Source organism: Apium graveolens, chromosome 4, assembly GCF_009905375.1.
Source record: "Apium graveolens cultivar Ventura chromosome 4, ASM990537v1, whole genome shotgun sequence".
NCBI classification, from domain to species: Eukaryota; Viridiplantae; Streptophyta; class Magnoliopsida; order Apiales; family Apiaceae; genus Apium; species Apium graveolens.
Window position 1 is genome coordinate 112,902,943 of NC_133650.1, and position 16,358 is coordinate 112,919,300.

Consider the following 16,358-nt stretch of genomic DNA (forward strand, 5'->3'; position numbering starts at 1 on the left):
TGCTTTTTCTATCAATTCTGCAACCTGCATAATCTGCATCTGAATAACCAGTTAGATCAAAACCAGAATCTCTAGGATACCAAATGCCAAGGTTTGGTGTTCCTTTGAGATATCTGAAAATTCTTTTAATAGCTATCAAATGAGACTCTCTAGGATCAGCCTGAAATCTAGCACACAAACATGTAGCAAACATTATATCTGGCCTACTGGCTGTTAAGTACAGAAGTGAGCCAACCATGCCTCTATAACTTGAAATATCCACAGACTTTTCAGTAGTATTTAGTTCAAGCTTAGTTGCAGTGGCCATGGGAGTTTTTGCAGATGTGCAATCCATTAGATCAAACTTCTTTAAAAGATCAAAAATATATTTAGTTTGACTAATGAATATTCCATCACTAACTTGCTTAACTTGTAAACCAAGAAAGTAAGTTAGTTCTCCCATCATACTCATTTCATACTTGCTTTGCATCAGTTTGGCAAACTTTTTACAAAGTTTCTCATCTGTAGAGCCAAAAATAATATCATCTACATAAATTTGAACAAGTATGCTAGAGCCATTCACATTTCTGAAAAATAAAATTTTATCTACAGTACCTCTTGTGAAGTGATTTTCCAAAAGGAACTTTGATAAAGTGTCATACCAGGCTCTAGGTGCTTGCTTCAGTCCATAAAGTGCTTTCAATAGATAGTAGACATACTCTGGGAAATTTGGATCTTCAAAGCCAGGAGGTTGACTTACATACACTTCTTCCTCCAAATCTCCATTCAGAAAGGCACTTTTGATATCCATTTGATAGACCTTGAAATTGGCATGGGCTGCATAGGCTAAGAAGATTCTGATGGCTTCAAGTCTTGCAACAGGAGCAAATGTTTCATCAAAATCTATCCCTTCTTGCTGACAATAGCCTTTAGCAACCAATCTTGCTTTGTTCCTTACTACTATGCCATTTTCATCCATCTTGTTTCTGAATACCCATTTAGTGTCTATTGGATTCTTTTCTTTAGGCTTGGGTAACAGCTTCCATACTTTATTCCTTTCAAATTGGTTTAGCTCCTCCTGCATATCTAAAATCCAATCAGGATCTAATAAGGCTTCTTCTACCTTCTTTGGTTCTTCCTTAGACAGAAAGCTGTTGTATAGACATTCTTCTTGAGTTGCTCTCCTGGTTTGAACTCTGGAAGAAACATCACCAATAATCAGTTCAAAGGGGTGATCTTTTGTCCATTTCCTTGGTTGAGGTAGATTAGCCCTAGATGAAGAGACCTCAATGTTGTCTTGATGTGTGATTGAGTTTTGATTGCTAGAAACTCCCCCTGAGTGTGTGGATCTTTGATTTGAGATTGGGGTGCTTTCTATGGGTGATCTGCCTTGACTTCCTGCTCCTTTTGATAACCCGACGGATGGTGAATTTTGAGTACCGACGGATGAGGCAGGTTGTCTTCCGACGGATAATACAGATTGCCTTCCGACGGATGAAGCATTATGTAACTCGACGGATGTTGAGTTTTGTGCTTCATTTGTAGTAAATTTGTCTGCATTATCCTTAGACACTGTTTCTTGATCACTTTCATCATCACTTTCATCACTGACCATCTCAACATTGTCGAATTTGAGGCTCTCATGGTAATCTCCATCTTTTAGTCCTTCAATCTTTTTATCATCAAACACAACATGTATAGATTCAACAACAATGTTGGTTCTTAGATTGTAGACTCTATATGCTTTACCAACAGCATATCCAACAAAAATTCCTTCATCTGCTTTAGCATCAAACTTCCCATTTTGATCAGTTTGATTTCTCAGAATATAGCATTTACAGCCAAAGACATGAAGAAAGTTCAGAGTTGGCTTCTTGTTCTTGAACAATTGATAAGGTGTCTTGCATTTTGCTTGATTAATCAGAGAGATGTTCTGAGTGTAGCATGTAGTGTTGACAGCTTCAGCCCAGAAATATGTTGGTAATTTTGATTCTTCAAGCATTGTCCTTGCAGCTTCAATAAGAGATCTATTCTTTCTTTCCACTACTCCATTCTGTTGTGGAGTCCTTGCTGCTGAAAACTCATGCAGGATCCCATTTTCCTCACAGAATGCTCTCATGACATAGTTCTTGAACTCAGTTCCATTGTCACTCCTGATTCTTCTAACTTTGAAATCAGGATGATTGTTAACTTGCCTTATGTGATTGATGATGATTTCACTAGCTTCATCTTTGGACTTTAGGAAATAGGTCCAAGAGAACTTTGAGAAATCATCTATAATTACTAGGCAAAATCTTTTCTTTGAGATTGACAATACATTGACTGGTCCGAACAAATCCATGTGAAGCAGTTGCAGAGGTTCTTCAATTGCTGAATCAAGTTTCTTCCTGAATGATGCTTTAATTTGCTTCCCTTTTTGGCAGGCATCACACAGTCCATCCTTTGTAAACTCCACCAGAGGAATGCCTCTAACTAGCTCTTTCTTTACCAGCTCATTCATGGTCTTGAAGTTCAAATGGGATAGCTTCTTGTGCCATAGCCAACTTTCATCTTGACTTGCTTTACTGAGAAGACAAGTTACAGATTCTGCTTTAGTTGAGTTGAAGTCAGCTAGATACACATTTCCTCTTCTCACACCAGTGAGAACCACTTTGTTGTTTTGATTATTAATCACAACACAGGTTTCTTTGTTGAAGGTTACTGAGTTGCCTTTATCACAAAGCTAGCTGATACTCAATAGATTGTGTTTGAGACCATCCACTAAGGCAACCTCTTCAATGATGACATTGTCCTTTGAAATCAAGCCATATCCCACAGTATAACCTTTGCTGTCATCTCCAAAAGTGATACTTGGACCAGCTCTCTCTTCAAACTCTGTGAGCAGGGTAGAATCACCAATCATGTGTCTTGAACAACCACTATCCAAGTACCAAAGATTCCTTCTGTTTCCCTGCACACATCAAAATCAAATCAAGTTGATTTCGGTACCCAAGTTTCCTTGGGTCCTGCCTTGTTAGCTTTCTTCTTCTGTTTCTTAGGTCTTAACTCATTTGACTTAGGAATTTCAGATTCTTCCTTAGTCATTTGGGTTGGGCCTTTGAAACCACTAGATGCAACAGAATTATTATGCATGTTATGGCTAACAGGAAATGGCATGCTTGGTGCAAACATGTTATTCCAGTAAGGCATGCTAAATGGCATTTGAGGCATATTGTATGCAGCATAATATGGATTAGGTGCAAATGGCATATTAGCAAACTGTGCATTCATGTTCTGTGTAGGCATAGCATTAACAGGAATAGGAGGCATGGCATTCATGTTAGAGAATTGAGGCTGAACAGACATGGGAGTAGGCATGGCAGATTTGTAATTAACAGACAAATGATTTACACTACCACATTTGACACAGATTTTTCTAGGAGCATATTTGTCAGGTGTGTAGTTGTTATATTTGTTAATCCCTACTTTACCATTCCTATTGTTTTTCCTTTTAGTCTCTGTTTTTACCTCTATCTTCTCAAGTCTATCACTCAACTGTTTGACAGTCATGTGACCAACATTAGCCTTCTTCCCTTTCTTGGCTTGACTTGACTCCCCTGAAACAAAGTTCATGGAAACAGACCCATACTTTTCATTTAGCTTGGTTAATTTGGCTTTGCTAATGGGTTTGCTCAAAGCCGACGGATGAGGATTTTTATCATTCGACGGATAACACATTTTGTTATCCGACGGATAGTCCTCATCATCCGTCGAGTCTACATCTGTCAGCAATCCATCTACCAAAATAGGTTCTAGTTTCTCCTTATTCTTTTTCCAGGCTTCATCACAAAATGACTCAATTCCTTGAACCTTGGTGATTTGAGCATGAACGTCTCTGGATGTTTTCCATGCTTTAATCACCTCCTGTTCACGATCGAGCTGCTTCTTTAAAATTTCTTCCTTTTTCAAGGACTCAGTTAATTCCTCCTTAGCAATTCTACACTCAATTTTTAGTTTCTCAAACTCAACAAACTGAGACTCAAGCACATTATTCCTCTCACTCAAAAACAAGTTGTTTTCTTTGATTTTAGCATTTTCTTTAGTGAGGGACTTAAGAGTAACACACAAATGATACAATTCTGTAGACATGTCATTTATTGCATCATTACACTCAGCTTTAGATAAATGTGCAAGGTTTGTAGTAATTACCTGATTGCTTGAGGAACTTGTCTCTGTTTCATCAGACTTGGCCATAAGGGCTAGATTGACATATCTGACATCCTCATCTTCATCCAAACCATCAGCTGCCCAGTCATTCTCTTGTGTAATAAAAGCCCTTTCCTTCTGTTTGAGTAGATCAAAGTATTTTTTCTTATAATCCACAGACTCAAATCTTTTCTTACTGGAATCTGACTTTCTACACTCATTTGCAAAATGCCCTGCCAAGCCACATTTGAAACACTTGAATTTTGATTTATCCACCATGTTTCTATTTGGCTTGGCAGCTCCAAAGTTCTTCTTGAACTTGAGCTTGGCAAATCTTCTTGAAAGGAATGCTAGGTGCTCATTAATGTCCTCCACGTCATCTTGACTCAAAGAATCTTCACTTTCTGCAGCTAGCCCTTTACCCTTGCTTTCACAGGCCTTTGAAGTTGATTCCACAGCTTCCATCTTCACTTCCTTCTCCTTTTCCAGTTCAGCAACTAGTGCAATGGATCCTCCTTTCTTCTTTCCTCTCTCCATTCTTTCATCCTGCTCTATTTCAAGCTCATAGGTCTTCAGAATGCCATACAGTCTCTCCAAAGTAAACTCCTTATAATCTTGTGAGTTTCTCAATGAGACTGTCATTGGTTTCCATTCCTTTGGAAAAGATCTGAGAAATTTTAGATTGGAGTCTTTAGTCTGATAGACTCTTCCATGCAACTTAAGAGCATTTAGTAGCTTTTGGAATCTACTAAAAATGTCAGTGAGTGACTCACTTTCTTCATTGTGAAAATGCTCATATTGCTGAATCAGGAGCTGCATTTTATTTTCTCTTACTTGCTCAGTACCATCACAGATTATCTGTATTGTGTCCCAAACTTCCTTGGCAGTCTTGCAGTTGATGATGTTATCAAACATATCTGCATCAACACCATTGAACAGAATGTTCATTGCCTTTTTATCTTTCCTGACTTGTTCAAGATCAGGATCAGACCATTCATGCCTTGGCTTTGGAACTGATGGTTCATTTCCTGTTGCAGCTCTCATTGGAGAATGAGGGCCTCTTTCTATGCAGTCCACATAGGCCTCATCTTGAGAAAGCATATGAAGATGCATCTTTACCTTCCAATGATAATAATTATCTTTATCCAGAAAAGGAATCTTGACTCCAACATCTTTCTTGTTCATCTTGCTGAATTATTTTGATCTTTAAACTCTTTGTAGATTAAGAGCTTGCTCTGATACCAATTGTTAGTCCCTTAACAATATAGCAAGAATTACAGAATGGGGGTTGAATGGAATTCTTTACCTTTTTCTTGAAATAAAAATGTTCAACTCAATTATAGATATATCTATTTTGATTAGCACAATGCGGAATATAAACTTTAATGAATCAAAACAAGAGTAATTAAAAACAAGAGTCTTTAAAAACTTTCTGGTGGATTTAAACAATTCCACCAGAGATATATATTAATATATCGAGAGAACTCTGTGTGCAGAAATGCTCACAGCTGCTTATACAAGATAGAACAACTAAGAACACAGGAAATGCTAAAGATAGTGCTTACAAAGATTTCTCTGTGTTTATTTCTAAGCTCACTTAGTTTTCTTAGTCAGTTTTTCTATTTGCTACTCTCTTGGTTTATATATTACCAAGATTACAAAGTCAAAAGAACTGAATAAATATAAAATCTAACAGTCTTGATCTTTGCTACTTTTCGTCCTCTATTACCCAGTTAATGGGCTTCCACAGTGTGTTTGTATCCAATCTCGACGGCTGTGTGTCAGCTTTCACTGTTCAACTGATGTTTGAATCTTGATATTATCATCCGTCGACTTTCAGATCATCCGTCGATGACCTACTTGATCATCCGTCGACTGCTATTTTGAACATCCATTGAAAGTCATTTGATCATCCGTCGAAGTTTTGTTAAGCATCCGTTGATAGTCATTTGATCATCCGTCGAAGCTTTGTTAGGCATCCGTTGATAGCTATTTTGGCACTTGACTTCATTTCACTTATACAGAATTACAAGACATTGCTTATGTACAGTTAATCAACCTATTCTGCATATCTAGTTAAAGTCAACTTGACTTATATGCCACTACAGATTCTATACAAAGGTGCATACAACACTGTGCTACAAACTTATCATTATATAAGCTACTCACTCGATGGATAATAAATTACTCATCCGTCGGTACTCAAACTGAGTTATCCGTCGGGACTATAATTCTTATCCGTCGAGTGCTACATTATTTCACTAAGTAAAATCTACTTAGATGTTTTGTTTAGGTAATCATCAAGTGCACAACATATTCACAACAAAAATATTGGAAGAAGAAGAGCCCCTAAACAACATAATCCAAGGAAATTTCAATGGGGAACGACTCGAGGGGAGAATTGATGTTTTGCAAAGCCTTGAGCAAGCTGTGTATAAGGTGGACGCCCCTTTTCCTGAGGGCGCGCCCTTATCACCAAAGGTTTAAGAAGAAGTTGATGCCCCTGTACCTCAGGGAGTGCCTTCTCTCATTCAAAACTTTAAAGAAGTTGATGCCCCTGTTATGCATGGCGCACCTTCTTTCAGAAAAGAAGTCGATGCTCCTCCTCTAGAGGATGTGCCTTCTAAACAAAGTGATGAGGATTACAATCAGCTCGATTTGGATCCACGGATTCTGATGCCCGCAGAGAAAATGGGGCTGGATGAGGAAACGATTGAAATTCGAATCGACGAGAAGGATCCAAACAAAGTTCAGATCTCAATTAAATTTGAGGATGAAGAAAGGACTTTCAATATTTCTCTTGGCAAATCTTGATGTATTTTCGTGGAGCCACTCAGATATGGTTGGAATTGATCCGAAAGTCATGTGCCACTGATTGAATATCGATCTCATACATAAAAGGATTCGATAAAAGCGCAGGGATATAAGTGGAGAAAGGGCTGTAGCCTTGGCAGAGTAAGTGGATAGACTCTTGGATGTTGAACTAATCAGAGAATCTTTTTACCCGGAATGGTTGGTAAATCCGGTGTTAGTAAAAAAACCTAATGGGAAATGAAGAACTTGTGTGGACTTCACAGATCTAAACAAAGCTTGCCCAAAGGATAGCTTCCCTTTTCCAAGAATTGATTAGTTGGTTGATGCTACGGCATTACATGCTTTGCTGAGTTTTATGGACGCATACTCTGGCTATAATCAAATTCCCATGTATGAACCTGACCAAGAGCACACATCCTTCATCACTGACAGAGGTCTCTATTGCTACATCCAGATGCCATTTGGCCTAATCAATGCTGAGGAAACTTACCAAAGGCAGGTAAACAAGATGTTTATGCAACAAATCGGAAAAATAATGGAGGTATATGTGGACGATATGTTGGTAAAATCCAAGAAAGCATAGGATCATATAGCAGATTTTGTAATATCTCGTATTTTTTGAATTATTATAATTATTATTTGAATATATATATATATATATATGCTTTTATGATTTAGAAGGAATAAAATGGTGGATATTTTATTCCTGTTTGAGGAGTTGGTGTTATTAAATGGTAAGGTGCTAATTGTTAAGTGTTATACCGATCCTTGTTAATTTATGAAAATATTTAATTTAATGTATTATTTTCAAAAGTTATTTGAGTAGCCGATCTTATTGATATCGGTAAATTGAAATTATTTTGTAATATTCGAGAAATATCGTGAAATTATTTTTATCAATAAATAATTATTTTATAATTATTATGGGAATTTTGGTGAATTATCTGATGACTGATATTTATATTTGGCTGTTTATATGTGATAAAGTGCAAGTACTTTGATTTTTAATATGTCTAGAATAAAATAAAGATAATTGTGATATTTTTCTAGTAATTTTTGGACTACTATTTTTGAATTTATAATGATTTATGGATTTAATAATTATTTTCTGAGTCATTATAAAACTATTTTATAAAGTCGGGAATCGTCCAACTTCAACCGTTTTTGCGTTTTTACAACCCGAAACTCTTCTGATAACTCCTTCCTTACCTAATCTGATAATTTCGGACATTTTCCGTGTTTTGACTTTCTCGATCCGTACGGTTTGACCCGTGCGCCTCCCGGCGTAAATTTTTTGATACGATAATCATTTCGGTAGATCAATAAAACCAGTATTCTCGAGAGATGAGATATTTTTACATTATTTTCTCATAAGGTGTTTTATAAGAAGTTCAGTTTTGATAATTATCCAAATATGGTATTAAATTTTATCGTTTTTATAGTTACTTAGCGACTAATTAATCTATTTTTGGATCCGATATATAAGTGTAAATTCAGTATTAAATTCCAGAATATTCCAAAAATCATGAAACTTATATTTCTTAAGGTAAGAATATTTTGAGAATTTTGAAATTATTTCGATTTTTTTTTGGATTATTGTTAGATATATTTGATAATGTCATGGCTAATATGTTTTATGTTTAGCTTTCAGAATCTTACGTGAACAGGATAAATCAGTACTTAACTGTTGATCAGTACTTATACTGGAAGTCAGGACTTAAGGATATCAGTACTTATATTATCAGGAGATAATCATCAGAAGATAGATATCAGAACTTAAGTGCTGAAGGACAATCAGATAAGGACAATAGCTGAATAAAGGAAAGAAGATCGAGATAAACATAAGAAGAGATATGCATGAAGAAGGAATTCCGTGAAGAATGGAATACTTGGAAGAAAAGATATCTGATTGATATATTTTAGGAAGCAGAATTATATTCCATATCAATTAGCGATTATCTTGTAACTGTGTAGTATATAAACACAGACATAGGGTTTACACTAAAAGTGTTATCATTATTAGAAAAGATTATTCATTGTAACCCTTGCAGCTCTCGTGATATTTGTTCATCACTGAGAGGTAACAGTTCCATACTGTAACAGAGTTTATTGTTTCAATAAAGTTTGTTTTTTGTTACTTAAGTTCTTAAAGTTCGATTTGAGTGTACTATACACTGTATTCACCCCCTCTACAGTGTGTGTGTGACCTAACAATTGGTATCAGAGCCAATCTGTTAACATACATACAGTTAAAGATCCAAACACAATCATGTCGGACACAGAAACTCCAACTAAGCCTACCACAACTGAGGAACCACCAAAGACACAAATTCAGAGTCGGTATGAGACCATCAGAGTCCCCATACTGAGACCATCTGAATATCCCATATGGAAGGTAAGGATGGCCAAGTTCCTGGAAGCAACAGATCCAGAATACCTTGATAGAATCAAGGAAGGTCCTCACAAACCAACCAAACTCGCTGTTGCAGTTGCAGGTGAAGCAGCAAAGACCGTACCAAAGGAGAAGAGTGATTATACAGCTGAGGACATAGCATCAATTGCTAAGGATGCTAAGGTGCGACACTTACTGCATAGTGCCATTGATAATGTAATGTCAAACAGGGTAATCAACTGCAAGACTGCTAAGGAGATATGGGATGCTCTGGAAACAAGGTGTCAGGGAACTGACACAATTAAGAAGAACAGGAAGACAATACTCACTCAAGAGTATGAACACTTTGACTCAAAGACTAATGAGTCATTGAATGATTTATATGATATATTTGTCAAACTTTTGAATGATTTGTCATTGGTTGATAAAGAGTATGATCTTGAAGATTCAAACCTTAAGTTCCTGTTAGCTCTTCCTGAATGCTGGAATTTGAAGGCAACGACAATAAGAGACAACTACAATCTTGATGAAACAACTCTTGACGAAATCTATGGAATGCTCAAGACTCAAGAGCTGGAGATGGAACAAAGAAGCAAGAGGAAAGGAGGAAAGTCAAGGACAGTTGCTCTTAAGGCTGAAGAAGAATTCCCCAAAGCAGCTTCCTCAAAGAAAGACAAGGGTAAAGCTCTTTTCATAAAGTCTGATACTGAGTCATCAAGTTCTAAGAGTGATGATGACTCAGATTCTGAAAGCTTGCCTGAGACTGATGCTGATGAGGAGATGATGAAGCTGTGTGCTCTTATGGTGAAAGGAATCACAAAGATTGCATACAGGAAGTTCAGGAAGGGAAAGAAGTTTTCCAGGAAAAGCATAAGTTCTGATAAGAAGAATTTCAGAAGATCTGAAGGCAGAGGAGGAAAGTCTGACAGAGGAGATTACACTAATGTTAAATGCTATAACTGTGGTGAGAAAGGCCACACATCTCCTAACTGCAAGAAGGTAAAGGGTGACAAAGGCAAGGCTCTTGTCACAAAGCAGAAAAGCTGGACAGACACCTCAGACTCTGAAAGTGAGGAAAACTATGCATTGATGGCAAATGCTGATAAAGAAAGTGCTGAGAGCAGTTCTGAAGCTGCTGAAACAAAGGTACCTCAGACTACTTATGCTTTTCATACTGATGATATTAATGAGTTGAGAAGATATCTTAAAACCATGCTTGTTAGCTATAGAGATCAAACTTTAACATGTGAAAGATTAACTTCTGAAAATCTTGCATTTAAGAAAAGGAATGATTTCTTAGAAAAAGAGTTAGTCATGTTCCATCAAACTCAGAAGGATAGAGATGATGCTTTTTATGTTAGGAATGAAGTGCTAAAATTAAATGAATCTCTAAAAACTGAGTTAGAAAAGGAAAGAGAGATTATCAGGACTTGGACTAACTCTGGCAAAACAACTTAAAATTTGTTAAGTAGTGGAAACTGGAAAGAGGGCTTAGGTTATGGAGAAGATAAGAATGATAAAGGAACTGAAGAAATTAAGCCTGTTGTTAAGCAAAAGCCAAAGTTTAAACCTGTTAAGTTTGTAACTGTAAAGTCTGAAAATGAGAAATCAGAAGTTAAAGAGGAATTAACTTCTGACAAACTAAAACAGGAAAAGACAGCTGAAGTGAACATAGGCTTAATGACAAAGAAGCAGCTTAAGCATAAGCTGAAAGATGTCAAGAATGCAAACAAGTTAAAATCACCTAGGAAAAATAGGAATGGAAAGGAAGGTGTGAATAAAAGCAATAATTATAAACCTGTTCCTGATGCTTCTAGGAAAACATGTCATAACTGTGGAAGTTCTAACCATCTGGCTTCTTTTTGCAGGAAGAATAAGAATATTAACTCCTTACTTTCAAAATCAGGAGTTAAGAGTCAGTCTGTTAGATACAAACCATAAAATCCTTGTTTTCATTGTGGTAGTTTATGGCATTCCATTTATACTTGTAAGGAATATCATGGTTTGTACTATGATTATTATCAAATAAAACCTTCTTTGAAGAAAGTTTCCATTGTTCCTTCTAGTGTAAATTCTGATTCAAAGTCTGATAGTGTAAGTTCTGATAAGAAAAATGTTAACATAAACTCTGATGCTAAATCCGCTGCAAATGTTAACAAACTTAATAAGGCCAAAGGATCCAAGCAAGTCTGGGTCCTTAAAACTAATAATTAGTGGTCTTTGTGATTGCAGGGCAACAGGAAAAATATTCTAGTTCTGGACAGTAAATGTTCAGGACATATGACTGGAAATAAGGCCCTGCTATCAGACTTTGTGGAGAAAGCTGGCCCAAGTGTTTCTTATGGAGATGGCAACATTGGAAAAACATTGGGATATGGCAATATCAATCTTGGAAATGTCATAATTAAACAAGTAGCTCTGGTCTCAGGACTTAAACACAACCTACTGAGTATAAGTCAAATCCGTGACAGAGGTTATCATGTTGATTTCTTTGAAGAACACTGTGAAATTATGAGTAAATCTAAAGGCAAAGTTGTTCTGAAAGGATACAGACGTGGTAACATTTATGAAGCTAAGCTTTCAACAAGTACTGATGGTTCTGCAATCTGTCTGTTAAGTAGAGCATCAATTGAAGAAAGCTGGAATTGGCATAAGAAACTCTCTCATTTAAATTTCAACAATATAAATGAACTTGTCAAGAAAGATCTTGTGAGAGGATTGCCAAACACAGTATTTGCTCCTGATGGTCTTTGTGATTCATGTCAGAAAGCCAAACAAAGAAAATCTCCATTCAAGAGCAAGACTGATTCATCAATTCTTGAGCCTTATCATCTTATACATGTTGATCTATTTGGTCCAGTAAATGTCATGTCTATTGCAAAGAAGAAGTATGCGTTGGTCATAGTGGATGAGTTCACCAGATACACATGGGTGTATTTCTTGCACACAAAAAGTGAAACTGTATCTATCTTGATTGATCATGTCAAACAGCTGGATAAAATGGTCAAAGATTCTGTGAAAATTTTAAGGAGTGATAATGGCACTGAGTTCAAGAATTTGATAATGGAAGAGTTCTGCAAAAGCCATGGAATAAAGCAGGAATTTTCTGCTCCTGGAACTCCACAGCAAAATGGAGTTGTTGAAAGGAAGAATAGAACTCTCATTGAAGCTGCACGTACAATGCTTGAAGAAGTAAAGCTTTCAACCTATTTCTGGGCTGAAGCTGTGCAGACTGCTTGTTTTACTCAAAATGCAACACTCATTAACAAGCATGGAAAAACACCATATGAGATGGTGAAGAAAAAGAAGCCAAATCTGAAATATTTTCATGTATTTGGATGCAAGTGTTTTGTTCTCAAGACTCATCTTGAACAGCTATCAAAGTTTGATCTAAAAGCTGATGAAGGAATCTTTGTTGGATATCCACTTTCCACAAAAGCCTTCAGAGTCTATAATTTGAGAACAAAAGTGGTCATGGAATCTATCAATGTCTCTTTTGATGAAAAGAAGATCACTGGTCTTAAAGATTTCATTGACCATGATCAGCTGAGATTTGAAAATGAAGACTCATATTCTGATACTGAAAATCCTGACAGTCTAAGTCCTGATACTGCAAACTCTGATGGATTAAACTCTGATGTTATTGAAACTGTGGTGACTATGTTAAAGGAAGATGCACCTATGCAGGGGGAACATACTCAAGATCCTACCACATCTCAAGAAACATCAAAACATGCATCTGGCTCTTCAAGTTCTGATTCGTCAAGTTCTGATAAGCCAAGTTCTGATAGTGCTGAAAATCTAAATACTGAAGAATCCAACTCAGAGAGCATAGTTTCAGGGGGAGCATCAGAAAATGAAAATGAAGATAACATGGATCATGGGGGAGCATCCAGTTCTAGAGAAAACCTTCCATCTGCAAGGAAGTGGACAAAATCACATACACCTGATTTGATAATTGGAAATCCTGATGCAGGTGTCAGAACTAGAACAGGTACTTCAAATGAGTGTCTTTACAATTCTTTTCTCTCTCAGACTGAGCCAAAGAAAGTGGAAGAAGCTCTTCAAGATGCTGATTGGGTGCAAGCAATGCAGGAAGAGTTGAATGAATTTGAAAGAAACAAAGTCTGGACCCTAGTGCCAAGACCAAAGAATAGATCTGTTGTTGGTACACAGTGGGTATTCAGAAACAAAACTGACAGTGATGGCATAATTACAAGGAATAAGGCAAGGCTGGTTGCAAAAGGATATTCTCAACAGGAGGGAATTGATTATGATGAAACATTTGCACCAATTGCTAGGTTAGAAGCCATAAGGATATTTTTGGCTTATGCTGCTCACAAAAAGTTTACTGTCTTTCAAATGGATGTGAAAAGTGCTTTTCTCAATGGAGAATTGGAGGAAGAGGTATATGTTGAACAACCTCCAGGTTTTGTAGATACCAAACATCCAGATTATATCTACAGACTTGACAAAGCACTTTATGGACTTAAGCAAGCTCCTAGAGCATGGTATGAGACTTTAGCTCAGTTTCTTCTGGAAAGTGGATTCAACAGAGGGACAATAGACAAAACACTGTTCTACCTCAACCATGGAAAGGACTTACTTCTGGTCCAGATTTACGTTGATGATATCATTTTTGGATCTACAAATGACAAACTTTGCAAGAAGTTTGCCAAACTAATGCAGTCAAGATATCAGATGAGTATGATGGGGGAACTTAGCTATTTTCTGGGCCTTCAAGTCAAGCAGAATGAGGAAGGCACTTTTATTTGTCAAACCAAGTACACCAGAAACTTGCTAAAGAAATTTGGAATGCAAGATTGTTCAAGTACATCCACTCCAATGGCCACTGCGACAAAACTGGATAAGGATACCGGTAAATCAGTAGATATTACTGACTACAGAGGTATGATTGGCTTTCTACTCTATCTAACTGCTAGTAGACCTGATATCATGTATGCTACCTGCCTTTGTGCAAGATTTCAAGCAGATCCAAGAGAACCTCACTTAACAGCTGTAAAAAGAATCTTTAAGTATCTTAAAGGAACAACTGCTCTGGGATTATGGTATCCTAGAGAATCAGATTTTAAACTAATAGGTTACTCAGATGCAGATTTTGCAGGTTGCAAAATTGACAGGAAAACCACAAGTGGAAGCTGCCAATTTCTTGGAGGCAGATTGGTTTCTTGGTACAGCAAGAAACAAAAGTCAATTTCCACATCAACTGCAGAAGCAGAGTATGTTGCTGCAGGAAGCTGTTGTGCACAGATTCTTTGGATGAAGAATCAGTTACTGGATTATGGGTTAACATATTTCAAAATCCCTATTTACTGTGATAATCAAAGTGCTATTGCTATGACAGGTAATCCAGTTCAACACTCAATGACAAAGCACATCAGCATCAGGTACCACTTCATCAGGGAACATGTGGATGAAGGTACAATGGAATTGCATTTTGTTCCCACAGATCAACAATTGGCAGACATCTTCAGAAAACCATTATGTGAAGCTACTTTTACAAGATTGGTAAATGAACTTGGAATGGTTTCAGGTTCTTTCTCTAAATCTGCTTAGACTTGTTCTATGTTATCAGACTTTATGCTCAGTATTTACAGAATTAATCTCATTGTATATTCTGTGCTTAATTGATAAATGTCTTTAAGTACTGACTGTTGTTTGATATATGTTTCTAAACTCTGATAAGTGATATGTTTGTTCTAGTACCTATTCAATCCTATGAGGATAACTGTGCTAGATAACTGACCTAATAGTCTTTAATAAACAAATGATTCCATGTAAGAAGTAATTATTTCGGTGGAAATCTTATGACACTAGCAAATTCTGATAATTGAGCTTAGTTAAGTTTTCTTTGTATATCTTATTACTAAGTCACAAATTAGAATAATGCTACTCATCTGTTAAGTTCTGATACTAGTAAAACTGCTGAATGTACTAAGTGCTGATAAACCTCACTTATCAAAAAAAAAAGCAAAAAAGATCAAAGAATAAAATCAGGTACTCCTTTGAGATCTAGAGTAAAAATGTGGAAGGGACGACCCAAGTGCATTGCTGGTATTAAGTAAATATGCATTAGAAAAGCAAAATATTTTCTTGGTGACTTTTCACACTCTATGATTACTGGAGAAATACTCTGAAAATAGCATAAATTCTGATAAACAGTCGTGACTCACTTACACTGAGAAGCCACTGTAAAATAGAATTGCAAAAGATGCATAAAATTAGCACAAAACAGTTGAGATGGACTCAAGCATGAACTCATTCATCAGTAGGTTTCAGGACAATGACAGATCTTTAGCAAAATTTTAGTTATGCCTTATTTCTAAGATGTACTGAAGTGAATCAGACTTTACTCTTTGTCTGTTTTTAGCTTAATGCACACACTAATGACTCCATCTGAATGATGAAAATTTCTGTGGTGGTCTATGTTATTTTAGATAAATAGTCATAGTGTCATTATTGCACAAATTCTGAGGACAAGTTCTAAGTTACACGTTCTGATGATTAAGTTCTGACGTCCATAACTCAGAACTTGTATGAGTATTTACTAAGATGGGCATTCCTTTCTCGAGTTAAGAAATTATGTTCTGATGACTGTTAAGTTCTGGTATAGGTCTAAGTTCTGATTTCTCAGTCTAATCCTTTACTTGGCTTATCTGTGAATAAAATTTGATAACAGTCTCAGTTCGAACTAGAATATGTTGAAGTGGAAGATTAATAGTCACTATGATTAGGATTAATGGTATTCGTACTTGAACAGTCCACTGTTTCTTGTGTCTTGTGCGGTCTAGACCATGATTCCTCTTTCCAATGTCTGTTATTCTTTTTCAAAGTCTAGGGAGACGAGGTAGAATTAATTCTACCTGTCAGCATTAAATATATTTGCGTCTCTTGGCATTCTCTTGCCTATATAAGCAACCACTTCACATCAGTCTTTCCATCACATTCTTCTCACACACTTATCCTC